Here is a 19,310-nt window from a genome sequence, read left to right as displayed (position 1 = left end):
GTAGTGTATTTTGATCTGATAGCCATCATTCAACATACCTACAGACATTTAAAAGTGCTCAGAAATGAAATTTATCTGACAGAAAACATGACCAATGCCTGCTGGGTGTAGGCAGGTTCATCTTCGTGAGTGATATTGTCCGGGACATTGTAGGAAATATAAACCTGGGTCAGATTTCCTTTAAACTCAATATCCACCCTACTGGAGAATTGTCTGATGTACGAAATTATTGGAATATTTCATTTCTATTTTAAGTCATGCTTATTAAACATTTTATTGTATCTGAATGAATTTGAAGCAACCAAAACCTTCTTAATATGCTTAAAGATTATTTAATATGAATTATTTACTGTATAATGCATGGTACATTTGGTTTTTATATGGTAAAATCACAACTAAGATGAGAAAAGTAATCTTCAGGAAAAGCTGACTTAACCTTGTGAATTAGCTCAAATATTGTTTTTCTACCACTAATAAATAAATAACTCAAAATTTGACAAAGCCAATGGAGTGGTTTTTAGTGTAGATACACCTTTTTTCACCGGCATTTGTCTCTGTGTGAAGTCATTAATATAACAAAAAATTATTTCATAATTTACAAGGAAAACAGTTCCATAAGCTAAGAAAAAAGATCTCAATTTCATAATTTTACTTGACTTTATCTTCTAAAAACATCAGATTTACATTTGTATTAAAATCATTTTGTTTTCTGCATATATATCAATATTGAAATAATGAATGTTTTAATTCATTCACCCCTGAAAACACATTTGAACTCTTCAAATTCAAAGGCTGGAATAGTTCATTATGAAATTTCATACCTTTACGAGGGCATGTAAAACTGTATAAAGTCGTTAGATCATAAAGTTTGGGAGAGTTCAGCAGTTGTGTCATAAAGCTGGTTACCGTTTCATTACAAAACCTCCGCATAATGTTTCCTTTACGATGCATTCAAGACACACAATCTTTGTACGTTCAAATTCTGCCACCCTCCTTAAAAATATTCTCATAGTCATCTGCTATTGGATTTTTTTAACGAAAACTTTATTGTTTAAAACATCTCGGGTTTATCGGTGTTGTTTTACTGACATAGAATCTAAAAGAGAATGTAGATATTTTTTTTGCCGTGGTTATGAAGTTATGAAGATTTATCACTTAGTATTGACCCTTCAGACAGGCCCTGAAACTGTTTATAAAACAATTACAATGTACAACAGTGAATTATGTCAGAAACGGCCATGACAATGCACAATGTAAGCTGAAAATTGTGCTTTGAATTTATTAAAATTTTAGATAAGGGCCACCCAAACTGAAACATCCCCGTCATCTGTGTTTAATGATGTACCTCTATGTACCCCAGGGAACGATCGCTGTACATACTGAAAACTGTCTTTTCAATTCTCCAGGAACAGCCCAGTTTCAATACCTATCTCTTGAATGTCTGTCTATTTGTATATTACCTACCTCTTGAACGTCTATTTGTATAATACCTACCTCTGAATGTCTACCCCATTTTCTGCTGTTTTAGATGCCTACTTCTTGTCTGTTAAATACCTTGTTCTCTTTAACTTGTTCAACCCTGAAATTTCATAATGAACTATGCCAACCTTTGAATTGGAAGAGTTTAAATGTGTCTTCAGGGATGAATGAGTATTCTAAGATGTCTTCTGTTTGTCCTACCAATGCCAACTTGTAAACATTTCAATATGCCTACCTTTGATTCCATTCCCTCCCTCTTGGACATTAAATGGCTACCTCGTGTCCTGTATTTTATCCACCAATGCTATTTCAAACTTTGTTCAGTCATTGTCCTATCAAACTTTGTCCAGTCATTGCCTACTTTTGTCATTTCATTGCCTTTTACCTTGGTGTCTTATTTTTCTGTTTTCAATGCTTAACTTTTGTCTTTACAATGTGTCATATTCAATGCCTAACTTTTGTCCTTACAATGCGTCATATTCAATGCCTAACTCTTGTCCTTACAATGCCTCATATTCAATGCCTAACTCTTGTTTTTAACAATGATTTGCCTATACCTTGTCTTACTAATGCCTAACTCTTGTCCTTACAATGCCTCATATTCAATGCCTAACTCTTGTTTTTAACAATGATTTGCCTATACCTTGTCTTACTAATGCCTAACTCTTGTCCTTACAATGCCTCATGAGTTAGATGTATTATATATCAATCAGACAAACAACCAATCAGACAAACAACCAATCAGACAAACAACCAATCAGACAAACAACCAATCAGACAAACAACCAATCAGACAAACAACCAATCAGACAAACAACCAATCAGACAAACAACCAATCAGACAAACAACCAATCAGACAAACAACCAATCAGACAAACAACCAATCAGACAAACAACCAATCAGACAAACAACCAATCAGACAAACAACCAATCAGACAAACAACCAATCAGACAAACAACCAATCAGACAAGAGTATATTACTAGAAGCATTTTATAGTGGAACTATTGGAAGAACACAACATGATATGCTGCTGTAGTAACATAGCATACATCCTTAATTGATCAAACATATCTCTGTAATTTGTTATAGAAAATAGTTCCGTAAAGATACAAACCAATGATTCCTGACTGTTTACTGCTGTGTGCCAAGTATGAAAACAGACCTAGTATCAACAACAGAACCCAGATTACAGGAACAACAGGTGCTCCAAACATGTCAATACAGGAATCTACCCTATACCACACCTGTAAAGGGATAGCACTGGACCCAGTTTCAAAAACTTCAACTAAAAAGCATTGTTGCAGCTATGGAAATTTTTTAAAAATGTTTACAAATGTTTACAAATGTTTACATTTTTTTTCATAGCTTCAATAATGAATAGTTGAATAGTGATGAGAATAGATTTGATGGGTTAAAATTTTTGAAAACTTCAGTATTTAATTGGACAATTTCCAGACAGAGACATATTTATAGCAGACTGTTTCTTCTAAACAAAACGTGAAATTTGACCAGACCACCATTTTGATTTTGGAAGCATGAAGGATATGAAACAAATTCTGACAAAGAAGTATATTCCCATACCGAAAAAAGTTACAAAAAAGTTACTTCTTTTTAGTTACAAAAAAGTTATAACTTTTGATGCTAGATTGGAACCTTGTGAGAAGAGAGTTTCAATCTAGTACTAAAAAGTTACAAAAATTGTGACAATCTCTCAGGATGAAGGACAGCCAAGGTGCCTTGGTAGGGTACACTTGAATACACCAACGAATGGTAAGAATCAGAAAGAAAGGGATCGAACACTAACGACCAACATTCACACACTCTGAAACTTTTTTTAAAATAGACCAAATATCTCTAGATTATGAAAAAAAACCCAGTCAAACTTGGAAAATTCTTTTGCAAAAGCTAAAATCATATTAATTAACCCATTCATCCCTAAAGTCACATTTAAACCTTACCAAATCAAAGACTGGGCAAGTCCAGTTTAAATATGTAGGGGTGAATGAAGTTTTAAATGTAATTATTATTGAACTTTTTTTTTTTTTTCGTTCGTTATTTTTACCTTACTACAAGAGTATAAATATTGTCGTCATGTGATGAAAGATCAAAAGGATACGCTTGTAATATGTATTTTGAATAGACTTATTCAATGAAGCGAATACTTACTTACACTTGATATGACCCAGATGTAACCCAACACTCCGAACATTTTACCGTTTATCCATATAAACCAGCAAACTCAAAACAAACTATAGACACATAAACAACATTATCTTAACTATAAACACATAAACTACATTATCTTAATGCACTACAGTTGAAATGTCTGATTATGTTTCCATCGTTGCGTTAATACAAGAAACAAATGTTAAGCAAACATTTTAAAAAAATCTACAGCATTAAAAATATACTGTATTCATAAACGCCCCAACTCTGATATAAATATAAATAGAGTTTGTTAAAAAATAATGGATGTTTTCAATAAATTTGTTATGAATTTTACGTTAAATTTACAGGTAAAATCAAACAGGTATTACTAGAACTTTTTATGAAAATTATTATTTTTGACAAACATGATTTAAAAAAAAATAAACATGTAATTAATTAAAAATCTGAAACTAGTCCACATATAATATACTGGTAGTATACAATAGACTGTCCCGGAATTTTTCCATTTTCGATAACTTCATTAAAACTTTCAGAATCTTACCACATATTTCTCCCAGCTGTGAAACATAGCTGATATTTTAACACTTTTTATCAACCAAACTTTGAAATCAAAGACGAAAGAGCAAAAACCCATAAGTGAGGGTTTAGAAAGAAAATATAGAGGATATCAATTTCTCATATTTCTGTAAAACTATTTAAACACATTTTTCAGGAAAAAAACAGCAAATTCAACAGTGTAAAAATAATCATTCAATTTTTCAATTACACTTGTGAGAATGTAAACCCTAACAACAGTGGTAAACGTGTAGGCTGTATCAGTCAGTGGGGTCAGCCATTCTGTGTACCTGGAGATCCTACCTTGTGAGAGGGGACCGTTTACATAATAATGGTGGTTTGTTGTAAAGGAGCCTTTTTTATAACATTGGAAGCAAACATTCTCGATGCAAACATTCAACACAAAACCCAAACTTTCAAAGAATATTAGAATTTTTTATCATTTTTATAAATAGGAAATTGGGCATGTTTAAAACCTACACTTCAATCAAATATATTAGCAGTTTGTTTATCTTTTTAGGAATAAAAAAAATTAAGAAATCAGTTTGACATGTTCAAAACACAATTCATTGATTTATTTATCAACTTCTGTATCATTTTTTATCAGTAAATAATTGGAGAATTCAGTTGACATATTTTAAACCTTTTATTTTATTTTTATAGAATGTTTTTAGCGGTTTACATTTTTTTATCAAGAGAAAATTGCCGAATTCGATATTAAAACACAAACTTGCATGAAATAGTTTAGCAGTATTTTGTATACAATATTTTATAAAAAGAAAAAATGGAGCTTAAAAATTCTCAATAATTCTTTATATGAAAAGTATTTAATACAGAATATAAAAGATTATATGAATAATTATAGTCCTTATTTTGATGAGACTTATGAAGTTCTATTAATACGGCAGCGGAAACCTAAAAATACCCTTTAGTGTTCATACAGATTCAACAGTGGAAAATCTGTTAAATAATTACTGCCCGTAATTATTGGGTGGTTTTGTTATCCCTCACGGGAACACCTGCCACTACACCAGGTTATAGCGTATCTTATTACAATTATCTTTGTGTATCAGTCTCTGTACTTTTTCACCTATAATATCTCTTTTTCTTTGTATCAATGGTCCAGCGATCCATAGAGTAATATTTAATTCTATCAATCTCAAATTAAGATCAGAATCTTAATTATAAGAATCAATTATATATTACATAACAATCTCCTTCAGCGACTGATTTAGGTTTTTCCATTCAAATAATTATGCATATGCTTTAAATGTGTTTTTAAGAAGACTTTTCATTTGTATTTTAAATAGTGTTCAAGATGTTATGCATAATTTATATTTCTAAGATGAAAGTGAATGCAAAGTCTATTTAAACAATATTAAATAATTCCCTGTGTTGGGAGGTTTTGCAGAGAAATGACATAATTTTAAATGTAGACATTGCCTTGACTATTATACAGGATTGTATGGACAGACTTATTTCTCTACTTAATTCAACAGACATTCATATCGCCATTGATTTATTTGTTAACATCATGACGTTCAGATTCTCCTGCAACTATTTTTAGGTGTTGTGTCAAAACAAGGAATCCTACTGTGTCCGTATTACTCTGTATTAATTATACTGTTTCTTCTCTAGACAAAATATTTACACAAAAAAAGTATCGACTCTTTGAAAATTTTGACATTTAAGTAAATTCAGAAAAAGGAAGCAAAATTAATATAATGTAAAATCAGTACAGTTGTTACACAAATAAATATGCCTTATCATATTGACAAACTTCAGAAATTCAATTTCTAAAAGAAGAAATCAATTGACTACTAGCAACACAGACAAGGTTTTTTTAAACAATTTGAAAATAAAACAAAGAAAAATATTTTTCAATTACATTTTATAAACAATAGCCAAGACATTATTTTGTTAACTGTTTTTTTAACAAAGAAATATGATTCTGATTTTATAAACAATAGCCAAGACATTATTTTGTTAACTGTTTTTTTAACAAAGAAATATGATTCTATCAACCAATAGAAACTGTTAGTTTGATCAGTCCTAAGAACTTTGGAGTCATCTCAAAGATTGACGGGGGCGTTATTGTAATCCTGTCAATAGGTAATGGAACATGTTTTTAAGCTTCTCTGTATAACGGACGGTGATACAATAATATTGTGAATGAAATACAAAATGTTTTCATTTTTCCCTTTGTGCATGTCACTCAGCGAGGCGGCTAAGCAGAAGTAACGTGCGCTGAAGGGTAATAGCCCGCTGAAGAGAGGTGGCAAGTTAGCCTTGGTCATGGGTCAGTCCGGAGGATCCCAGCTATCCCACTCATCATAGAGTATAATCTAACCCATCGACCAGTATAATCTATCTTAACCCTACCAGGATATTCTTACACTTCCGTCATACGCCAAACCCTATAAGAGTGTATTCGTTAAAGTCTACTACAAACATTCCTACCGGTCCAACGTTTGTATTCTTACAAGTGTAACAAGTATATCTTCACAGATTTACCCATCTATAAGTATCTAGGAATATATCTCAAAAGTCTGTCATTTGGGGGAAAATGTATTTCTTGAATAAATCCAGATATCTCAAACTATCTATTTCACTCAATCTTTAAAAGATTTGCAGAATACAGATTTAGGATATTGATTTCAAGGACGGTAATATCAGAAATGTCTACAAATAATTAGATGTACATGTATACTGCCACAGTAAATGTAACATTAGACAACTTAATTTATATATTCCTCCAGCACATCAGACAATATATTACTGGACAATAACCTCACGAAATTTGTTTTAAATCACAAGTCAATAATTGGTCTAAACTACCCTCATTGCTATAGTGCACCAGATATTTGAATACACACTTCAATGGTGTCCCAAAATTACTTGGGAGACCCTAACAATTATTGTTACTAAGTGTTAAAATAATGATCCACTGATACAATTTATGACATTTATATTTTGATGCAAGTCTTTAACATATACCAAAGTGTTAAATGTGAGTGTAGGTTCTGGTGTCATCTTTATACCAAAGTGTTAAATGTGAGTGTAGGTTCTGGTGTCATCTTTATACCAAAGTGTTAAATGTGAGTGTAGGTTCTGGTGTCATCTTTATACCAAAGTGTTAAATGTGAGTGTAGGTTCTGGTGTCATCTTTATACCAAAGTGTTAAATGTGAGTGTAGGTTCTGGTGTCATCTTTATACCAAAGTGTTAAATGTGAGTGTAGGTTCTGGTGTCATCTTTATACCAAAGTGTTAAATGTGAGTGTAGGTTCTGGTGTCATCTTTATACCAAAGTGTTAAATGTGAGTGTAGGTTCTGGTGTCATCTTTATACCAAAGTGTTAAATGTGAGTGTAGGTTCTGGTGTCATCTTTATACCAAAGTGTTAAATGTGAGTGTAGGTTCTGTAGGATAGCTCCAGAAGTAGTATAATCCAAACAGAAAATCAAGAAAATATCCAAGATTACAATTTCTTTAAAATAAATCAATTTAAGATACAAAATCCCTATGTTTGTATAATGTTTTTTCTGTGTTTGGTACAGTACATTGTGTATGTCTGGCTGAGTACTCCCGAGAGTACCCCAACCTTATTAGTATTAGGGTCCCGAGAGTACCCCAAGCTTATTAGTAGAAGGGTGTTGAGCATGACATACCTCGTAAAATGGCTATCCCTGTTAAACTGTCAAAGATGAGGGCACCACCGAATCAGAGACCTCCGTATGGTCATAAAAATGTTCAGCAGACTCACGGGGTAATATCCAGTCCAGTAAGACCTTCGCGTAATTTGTCCCCAGAGGAAACGTAGTACACTAGTCCTGCGTGGAAACAGTTCCAAGGAAAAAAATCCAATATGGAAAAACTTTATATTCTGTGAAAAGTTTTCAAAATTCACAAGTAGACGAAAACTAGATGTAAATGGTTCAGCGAATGAAAATATTTTAATATATGTACGTTTTTATTTCGATGGAGAAGTGGTTTCACAGCCAGCGCTTATTTGCTGTGTGCTGAAGCTTCATACAATGGCCTGGTGTGTGTAGTGTTGTGTATCAGATATCACTGACCAACAAACACAGTCTCTGTACCAAACCTATCACAACACTGCACTTATACATATATACAAGTAATCAAAAAAGAGAATTCACGACGTGATACACCGTTATATTATATATAGCTACACGTAGCACTAACATTCACACAATGTATCGATACACACCTCAAATACCTATGGTTCCTCGGTTTTAAAAACACTGATGAAAATCAAAACTTGAGAAGTTGAGGTACCAATACAAGCCGATAGATACTTCCAATTAGTCAGCCTAATTAGTGGCTGTAGTCGTTACAGTCAAGCCACGGAGGTTCTCTCTGATTTAGTAGCAATAAAATAGCAATAATCTTCGATGACGGCACAAGGATCGCCTATATCCTAGCTACTATGTCTGAGAAAGCCTTGTACGGGGAGTTAGCGGTGGGACCTGGGTCAGAGGGAGGGGGTGTTGTTGGTGAGGGAGGGGTCACCAGGACATTACCAGGCCCGACCCCTTGTACTTGTGTTAGTATTGGGTGAGGCAGTACACCGACTGCCTTGTAGGCTTGCCCTCTCTGGCTGACAGTATAAAATATGGCCCTCTAAACCAACAGCTATGGCAGGGCTGTCGGCTCAACCCAACCGTGTCTGTGTTTAAAGCGGAGGTGCGATTCATTATATTTAAATATTCTCTGACAGTCTAAGGATGAAAAATGTGAAAAGTATTAATTTTTCAGCCTGACACACTCTTGGGCAAGACTGAGGATTGTATGCAGTGTGTGTGGATTAAACAGGAAATGCTACCAGAGGATCCATACAAAAAACCTCCACTGAACATTTTTAGCGGGAGAAAAAGGGTGATTTATCTTGTGCGTGCTTGTTGCAGCAGTAGAATTAAGTATAGCGTAGAATTACAATATCTAGACATGTTTACCCTCACAGATTATCATGTATATTAGGCATATATATGTGGATTACAGAGATTTTGATAAATACCTATATATAGCTGTCTTGTTCATTAGTAAAAATTGTTTTGGAGAAAAATAATAAATGTTTAAAATATGTTAATAAATCATTTAATATGTGAAAGCATTTTTCATTTGTGTTTTTCACATTTGGGTCACGTCTGCGTATATACACACTATATATATATAAACCTCTTTTATACCAATGTCGGTTACTATATATATATACACAGAACACCTAATATATTTGATGTGTTAAAAACTCATTAACAAAAAACCTGGAGATTTGAAATCGGTGTTGGGGGGGAAAATATACATATCTGATAAAATGATTTGTTTACATTTCCAACAAGATTAAGAAATCTTGAATGAAACTAGATCTGTTATAAGTTGTATAGGTACAATGTGTAGGTTTATATACACTATAGGTACTGGAATGTGGACGGCTCTTTAAATAATGCGAATGTCTTAGTGACTGATAGGTTAGTTAAATGATGTTGACAGTATCGTTTGTTGACATCTAAACTTACGCACTCTTGGTTCTATTAGCTAACACCTTAACTTGTCAAATAAGACTGCTTGTCAGATAATCCTATTTTCAGATTATCCTGTTGGCAAATTGTCCCGTTGTCAGATTGACCTGTTGTAAAATTATCCTGTTGTCAGTTTGTCCTGTTGTCAGATTGAAAGCTTATTCTGTTGTCAGATAACCCTATTTTCAGATTATCCTGTTATGAGATTAGGTTGTTGTCCGATGTCAGAATGCCTTGTTGTCAGATTGATAGCTTATTCTGTTGTCAGATAACCCTATTTTCAGATTATCCTGTTATGAGATTAGGTTGTTGTCCGATGTCAGAATGCCTTGTTGTCAGATTGATAGCTTATTCTGTTGTCAGATAACCCTATTTTCAGATTATCCTGTTATGAGATTAGGTTGTTGTCCGATGTCAGAATGCCTTGTTGTCAGATTGATAGCTTATTCTGTTGTCAGATAACCCTATTTTCAGATTATCCTGTTATGAGATTAGGTTGTTGTCCGATGTCAGAATGCCTTGTTGTCAGATTGATAGCTTATTCTGTTGTCAGATAACCCTATTTTCAGATTATCCTGTTATGAGATTAGGTTGTTGTCCGATGTCAGAATGCCTTGTTATCAGATTGATAGCTTATTCTGTTGTCAGATAACCCTATTTTCAGATTATCCTGATATGAGATTAGGATGTTGTCCGATGTCAGAATGCCTTGTTGTCAGATTGTCCCATTGTCAGATTATCATGTTGTCAGATTGTCCTGTTGTCCTGTTGTCAGATTGTCCTGTTGTCAGATTGTCCTGTTGTCAGAATGCCTTGTTGTCAGATTGTCCTGTTGTAAAATTGTCCTGTTGACAGATTGTCCTGTTGTCCTGTTGTGAGATTGTCCAGTTGTCAGATTGTCCTGTTGTCCTGTTGTGAGATTGTCCTGTTGTGAGATTGTCCTGTTGTTAGATTGTCCTGTTGTCAGATTGTCTTGTTGACCTGTTGTCAGATTGTCCTGTTGTCAGATTGTCCTGTTGTCAGATTATCATGTTGTCAGAATGTCCTGTTGTCATAATGTCCTGCTGTTAGATTGTCCTGTTGGCAGATTGTCCTGCTAGATTGTCCTGTTGTCAGATTGTCCTGCTGTCAGCATGTCTTGTTGTCCTGTTGTCATATTGTCCTGTTGTCAAGATTATCATGTGGTTAGATTGTCCATTTTTAAGATTATCATGTTGTCAGATTGTCCTGATGGTAGATTACCCTGTTGTTAGATTGTCGATTGTCTTGTTGACCCTGTTGTCAGATTGTCCTGATGGTAGATTACCCTGTTGTTGGATTGTCCTGTTGGCAGATTGTCCTGCTAGATTTTCCTGTTGTCAGCATGTCCTGTTGTCCTGTTGTCAGATTGTCCTGCTGTTAGATTGTCTTGTTGTCAGATTGTCCTGTTCTCAGATTATCATGTTGTCAGATTGTCCTTTTGTTAGATTGTCCTGTTGTCATATTGTCCTGTTGTCAGATTATCATGTTGTCAGAATGCCTTGTTGTCAGATTGTCCTGTTGTCAGATTGTCCTGTTGTTAGATTGTCCTGTTGTCAGATTGTCCTGTTGTCAGATTATCATGTTGTCAGAATGTCCTGTTGTCATAATGTCCTGCTGTTAGATTGTCCTGTTGTTAGATTGTCCTGTTGGCAAATTGTCCTGCTAGATTGTCCTGTTGTCAGATTGTCCTGTTGTCAGATTGTCCTGTTGTCAGCATGTCTTGTTGTCCTTTTGTCATATTGTCCTGTTGTCAAAATTATCATGTTGTTAGATCGTCCATTTTTAAGATTATCATGTTGTCAGATTGTCCTGCTGGTAGATTACCCTGTTGTTAGATTGTCCTGTTGGCAGAATGTCCTGTTGTCAGATTGTCCTGTTGTAAGATTGTCTAGTTGTCAGATTGTCCTGTTGTCAGCATGTCCTGTTGTCCTGTTGTCAGATTGTCCTGTTGTCAGATTGTCTTGCTGTTAGATTGTCTTGTTGTCAGATTGCCCTGTTCTCAGATTATCATGTCAGATTGTCTTTTTGTTAGATTGTCCTGTTGTCATATTGTCCTGTTGTCAGATTATCATGTTGTCAGATTGTCCTGCTGTGAGATTGCCCTGTTGTCATATTGTCCTGTTGTCAGATTATCATGTTGTCAGATGTTAGATTGTCTTGTTGTTAGATTGTCCTGTTGGCAGATTGTCCTGTTGTCAGATTGTCCTGTTGTCAGCATGTCTTGTTGTCCTGTTGTCATATTGTCCTGTTGTCAAGATTATCATGTGGTTAGATTGTCCATTTTTAAGATTATCATGTTGTACAACTGTACAGCTCAGAACCCAGTAGATACGTAACAACTGTATAGCTCAGTACTCAGTAGATACGTAAGATTGTCCTGTTGTCAGATTGTCCTGCTGTCAGCATGTCTTGTTGTCCTGTTGTCATATTGTCCTGGTGTCAAGATGGTCGGGGGGTTAGATTGTCCATTTTTAAGATTATCATGTTGTACAACTGTACAGCTCAGTACCCAGTAGATACGTAACAACTGTACCGCTCAATACCCAGTAGATACGTAACAACTGTACAGCTCAGTACTCAGTAGATACGTAACAACTGTACAGCTCAGTACACAGTAGATACGTAACAACTGTACAGCTCAGTACTCAGAAGATACTTAACAACTGTACAGCTCAGTACTCAGTAGATACTTAACAACTGTACAGCTCATTACTCAGTAGATACGTAACAACTGTACAGCTCAATACTAAGTAGATACGTAACAACTGTATACAGCTCAGTACTCAGTAGATATGTAACAACTGTACAGCTCAGTACTCAGTAGATACGGAACAACTGTACAGCTCAGTACTCAGTAGATACGGAACAACTGTACAGCTCAGTACTCAGTAGATACGGAACAACTGTACAGCTCAGTACTCAGTAGATACGTAACAACTGTACAGCTTTGTACTCAGAAGATACGTAACAACTGTACAGCTCAGTACCCAGTAAATACGTAACAACTGTACAGCTCAGTACACAGTAGATACGTAACAACTGTACAGCTCAATACTCAGTAGATACGTAAAAACTGTACAGCTCAGTACCCAGTAGATACGTAACAACTGTACCGCTCAATACCCAGTAGATACGTAACAACTGTACAGCTCAGTACCCATTAGATACGTAACAACTGTACCGCTCAATACCCAGTAGATACGTAACAACTGTACAGCTCAGTACACAGTAGATACGTAACAACTGTACAGCTCAGTACTCAGTAGATACGGAACAACTGTACAGCTCAGTACTCAGTAGATACGGAACAACTGTACAGCTCAGTACTCAGTAGATACGTAACAACTGTACAGGTCAGTACTCAGAAGGTACGTAACAACTGTACAGCTCAGTACTCAGTAGATACGTAACAACTGTACAGCTCAGTACTCAGTAGATACGGAACAACTGTACAGCTCAGTACTCAGTAGATATGTATCAACTGTACAGCTCAGTACTCAGTAGATACGTAACAGCTGTACAGCTCAGTACTCAGAAGATACTTAACAACTGTACAGCTCAGTACTCAGAAGATACTTAACAACTGTACAGCTCAGTACTCAGAAGATACGTAACAACTGTACAGCTCAGTACCCAGTAGATACGTGACAACTGCACAGCTCAGTACTCAGTAGATACGTAACAGCTGTACAGCTCAGTACTCAGAAGATACTTAACAACTGTACAGCTCAGTACCCAGTAGATACGTAACAACTGTTCAGCTCAGTACTCAGTAGATATGTAACAACTGTACTGTACCTATTGAGCTGTACAGTTCAAGTCTTCATTTAGCTCTACTCTGAAATTATTTCTGAGTGTCATTCCCACAAATATACTGGTCCTATAAATCTCACATCCACCCACTTACTGTTGATCATCGTATTTAAAGTACTCATATAATTACGAAAACAGAAATACAAACTTTTTTCCCTCACAAATTTTATTTTGATTAATGTATTTTTTATTAAAGTTCACGATAATTCTTCAGAGGACACTTTATGGGAATGAGTTGGACAATATTTTTTCCGCTCCTTTTTCGTGTTGTTTCAGTGTGTTAATTTTATAGGCCCATAGACGTACACTTATGTATATGGAGTGCTGCCCCTCGGAACAGTACTATGATTAATGTATTTTACACACAGATCACAGCCAAAATGGTTGTGAGGACACATATAAAATATCGGCACATCTTAACGGTCCGGAATGACACATCAGATGGACGAAGCCGGATAAAAACTATGTCGTTTTCAAAGAAACAAAAAACCATTTGGGGTTAGAGAGGAAATGTAAATGTACATTAAATGGAGATTAACGGTTCAGATAAGTTGTGAATGGGTCTCTATAGCTACTTCCACAAATCATATTCACCTTGTACACAGAAACAGGATTATTCTCCAAATAATAAATTTGTTGATAAAACTGCAGCTGGTTAAAATAAATTTATGCCTAAGTTTATTAAGTAAACATCATCTTGTATCAAAATAATGTCAATCGTTAGAAATTTGAAAATTTATAAATAACAGGAAGCTGAGTTGTACTAAATGGACAGAAATATGGATAAATGTTGTTTTCAAAATATTATTAGAATACAAAATTGAATTTCAATCTGAAGAACATTTGAAGTTCAACGGAGTTTAACTTGTCTGAATAAAATCCCAAAGAAAGGAGTGAAAATGATACGTTACAGCATTATCTGTTTATAATGAATATTGTACAGTCTAGCAACCTGTGTAAGTCATACATTACATGTTTAACCTGTTAATGAACACTATACAGTCTAGCGACCTGCGTTAGTCATACACTACATGTTTAACCTGTCTATTATGAACACTATAAAGTCTAGCGACCTGTGTAAGTCATACATTACATGTTTAACCTGTCTATAATGAACACTATACAGTCTAGCGACCTGTGTAAGTCATACATTAAATGTTTAACCTGTCTATAATGAACACTATAAGTCTAGCGACCTGTGTAAGTCATACATTACATGTTTAACCTGTCTATAATGAACACTATAAGTCTAGCGACCTGCGTAAGTCATACATGACATGTTTAACCTGTCTATAATGAACACTTTACAGTCTAGCGACCTGTGTAAGTCATACATTACATGTTTAACCTGTACATAGTAAACCCTCTATAATCTGGAAACCTCTACATATCAGATAATTCAAGTAGGTCCCACTGGATATATATAAAATTGAAGATGTCATTTTCCATTGTAATGTTATAATGACCATACATGTATATGTATTCTTTAGCTTCTCTGGTTTCCTTCAATTTACTCACCCTGCACTCTACCATCCCGCCATCAAGAGTGATCAATAAAAGTTAATATAACTTATTTCATAACTGTAGTTAAATAAATAAAGATCCATTTAGTTAATGGTTACTTAGACTTAAGTATTACTGGAGGTGTCCAAGATGTTGTACAGACGGACCACTGATGTATAGACAGATGTACGGACAGATGCATGGACTACAGATGTATGGACCGATGTATGGACCGATGTATGAACTACCGATGTATGAACTACCGATGTATGAACTACCGATGTATGAACTACCGATGTATGGACTACTGACTCCCGATGTATGAACTACCGATGTATGGACAGATGTATGGACTACCGATGTATGGACTACCGACTACCGATGTATGGACTACCGATGTATTGACAGATGTATGGACTACCGATGTATGTACTACCGATGTATGGACTACCGACTACCGATGTATGGACTACCGATGTATGGACAGATGTATGGACTACCAATGTATGGACTACCGACTACCGATGTATGGACTACCGATGTATGGACAGATGTATGGACTACCGATGTATGGACTACCGATGTATGGACTACCGACTACCGATGTATGGACAGATGCATGGACTACAGATGTATGGACAGATGTATGGACTTCCGATGTATGGACTACCGATGTATGGACTACCGATGTATGGACAGATGTATGGACTACCGATGTATGGACCGATGTATGGACTATGGACTCCCGATGTATGGACCGATGTATGGACTACGGACTACCGATGTATGGACCGATGTTTGGACTACCGATGCATGGACCGATGTATGTACTACGGACTCCCGATGTATGGACCGACAGATTGATTGAAAAGGCTAACACTTGAATACCCCCTCCACTAAATATGTAATGGGGCGTGATATCAACATCTGCCAGGGCTCTCACAATGATGACCATGGATTGGTAATCATTGTGGTCAAGAGACTCATTGGGAATGTTTGTTTGACCGTGACATTCGGTTATACAGGTGATCCAAGGAATGAAACCAACACCAGGTACAAGGTCAAGGAATGTCAGCCACCTGAGGTATTCAGGATGTCATTAAATATCAATTTGACAAATTGACTTTTTCATGTTTAAGGATGCTTGGTCCAAATTTTTTATCATGCTATTTCAGATTAGAAATTCTAACTGGAAGCGATTATTGGTTTCAGCAACAAAAGGTTAACAATGAGTATCAATTCCTTTTAAAGGATACTTTTTCAGAAGATTTATTTACATATTTCTTATAAAAAATAAAAGTTAATACTATGCTCAAGCGTTGATACTATCCTCAAGCGTTGATACTATCCTCAAGCGTTGATACTATCCTCAAGCGTTGATACTATCCTCAAGCGTTGATACTATCCTCAAGCGTTGATACTATCCTCAAGCGTTGATACTATCCTCAAGCGTTGATACTATCCTCAAGCGTTGATACTATCCTCAAGCGTTGATACTATCCTCAAGCGTTGATACTATCCTCAAGCGTTGATACTATCCTCAAGCGTTGATACTATCCTCAAGCGTTGATACTATCCTCAAGCGTTGATACTATGCTCAAGCGTTGATACTATCCTCAAGCGTTGACACTATCCTCAAGCGTTGATACTATCCTCAAGCGTGGATACTATGCTCAAGCGTTGATACTATCCTCAAGCGTTGATACTATGCTCAAGCTTTGATACTATCCTCAAGCGTTGACACTATATGCTCAAGCGTTGATACTATGATCAAGCATGGATACTATCCTCAAGCGTTGACACTATATGCTCAAGCTTTGATACTATGCTCAAGCATTGATACTATCGTCAAGCGTTGACACTATATGCTCAAGCTTTGATACTATGCTCAAGCATTGATACTAGCCTCAAGCGTTGATACTATCCTCAAGCGTTGATACTATGTTCAAGCGTGGATACTATATGCTCAAGCGTTGATACTATGTTCAAGGGTTGATAATATGTTCAAGGGTTGACACTATGCTCAAGCATTGATACTATCCTTAAGCGTTGATACTATCCTCAAGCGTTGATCCTATGCTCAAGCGTTGATACTATCCTCAAGTGTGGATACTATGCTCAAGCATTGATACTATCCTCACGCGTTGCTACTATCCTCAAGCGTTGACACTATCTGCTCAAGCGTTGATACTATGCTCAAGCGTGGATACTATATGCTCAAGCGTTGATACTATGATCAAGCATGGATACTATCCTCAAGCGTTGACACTATCCTCACGCGTTGATACTATCCTCAAGCGTGGATACTATGCTCAAGCGTTGATACTATCATCAAGCGTTGATACTATCCTCAAGCGTTGATGCTATCCTCAAGCGTTGATACTATGTTCAAGCGTGGATACTATATGCTCAAGCGTTGATACTATGATCAAGCATGGATACTATCCTCAAGCGTTGACACTATATGCTCAAGCGTTGATACTATGCTCAAGCATTGATACTATCCTCAAGCGTTGACACTATATGCTCAAGCGTTGATACTATGTTCAAGGGTTGATACTATGTTCAAGGGTTGACACTATGCTCAAGCATTGATACTATGCTCAAGGGTTGATACCATGCTGAAGCATTGATACTATGCTCAAGGGTTGATACTATGCTCAAGTGTTGATACTATGCTCAAGCCAACTTTCTTTTAACACACTTATATCATGTGATATTGTCAATAAGTCCTGTGTAACAATTTAAAACAATATTCATTTTTTTCCAAATCCTTAACAGAATGTGTTCTTAATCCATCACGGGACAAGAAAATGGGAATGAGCATAGCATCTGAGTTTGAGCATAGAATCTGAGTTTGAGCATGAGAATGGTTTCATGAATACGAGCACAAGGGTAGCATTCCAGATTTTAATTTCAACACAAGATTAACAGTATGAAGTCTGCCCTGATAAGTGTTGGAATTAGATGTTCATGTATTGCCCCACATTTCAGTTTCTAACCAGGCAGGTGTCAATGAAGTTGTATTTCATTACTCAAATTACCATTCCTGGCCCCTGTCCAGTCTACTGACCAGTGTCCAATCAACTGTCAGGCCAGACTGACCAGTCTATAGGTATCTCATTAGGATCCTGACCCCCATACCTAAAGACCCATACCTTGTACTGGTCAGTTCCTAATGACCAGCACTATACACCCCTCCTGTCCAAACTGACCACAGACGACTGAGTAAGTCTTGTTAGCTTGGAATGTCCAAAAACATTCAGGAATGTTCAATTCATAAGATTCTGATTCTGATCACTGATAGCATTTCAATGTGATACGGAAATCAACATTCCATTTCCTACCATTTTTATAAAACAGTTTCCAGGGAGTTTTATAGAACAGGTTCCAGGGAGATTTATAAAACAGGTTTCAGGTAATTTTATAAAACAGGTTCCAGGGAGTTTTATAGAACAGGTTCCAGGGAGTTTTATAAAAACAGGCTCCAGAGAGTTTTATAGAACAGGTTTCAGGGAGATTTGTAAAACAGTTTCCAGGGAGTTTTATAGAACAGGTTCCAGGGAGATTTATAAAACAGGTTCCAGGGAGTTTTATAGAACAGTTTCCAGGGAGTTTTATAAAAACAGGCTCCAGAGAGTTTTATAACAGTTTTATACCCGTATAAGCTGTACAATTTAGAAAAGGAAAACATTTTGGATAAATTTAGTCACATGCATCCCAAACAGATTTTGAGCAAAAATTGACCATAAATAACAAAAGGTATAACACCAACAATTTTGTTCTTGCTGCAAATTTCTGTCACAACAATGTTTGCAATACATCACCACAAACAAATGTACATATGTAGAGATGAGCCGTCTTCTCTGGAGATATACAGTCCTTTCTCAAGCTAACCATGCGTGGCCCGAGAAAGAAGCCCTGTGGCTATTGCTTGACCATGGTCATCTATCTTGATTAAGATCGGCTGATTGGGCAATGACATTTCACAGTAAGTTAGTCTAATTACAATATAAGGACATGACAGACACGTGTGAAGAGGTGTCAAACATTAATCTGTGTGTCGTGAAGGTAGGGGTAAGGGTAAGGGTGGAGATAGGGGTAAGGGTAAGGGTGGAGATAGGGGTGAGGGTAGGGGTGAGGTAGGGGTGAGGGTAGGGGTGGGGGTAAGGGTGGAGATAGGGGTGAGGGTAGGGGTGAGGTAGGGGTGAGGGTAGGGGTGAGGGTAG

The 19,310-nt window shown here is 36.1% G+C and overlaps 1 protein-coding gene across 1 annotated transcript in view; it reads right to left on the bottom strand.

The window, feature by feature from the left end:
• LOC110442266 (brother of CDO-like) overlaps positions 1-8,809 on the bottom strand; it is a 192,213-nt gene extending 183,404 nt beyond the window's left edge. Inside the window, exon 1 of the mRNA XM_021485781.1 lies at positions 7,876-8,809. The gene's annotated coding sequence lies outside the window, so the exon portion shown is untranslated. The remainder of the gene's footprint in view (positions 1-7,875) is intronic.
• Between the last annotated feature and the right edge of the window lie 10,501 nt (positions 8,810-19,310).

The sequence above is a fragment of the Mizuhopecten yessoensis genome, unplaced genomic scaffold (assembly GCF_002113885.1).
Source record: "Mizuhopecten yessoensis strain PY_sf001 unplaced genomic scaffold, ASM211388v2 scaffold716241, whole genome shotgun sequence".
In the NCBI taxonomy this organism is placed as follows: domain Eukaryota; kingdom Metazoa; phylum Mollusca; class Bivalvia; order Pectinida; family Pectinidae; genus Mizuhopecten; species Mizuhopecten yessoensis.
The sequence above is the reverse complement of the archived record's forward strand: the minus strand, read 5'-3'. Positions and strand labels throughout refer to the sequence as shown.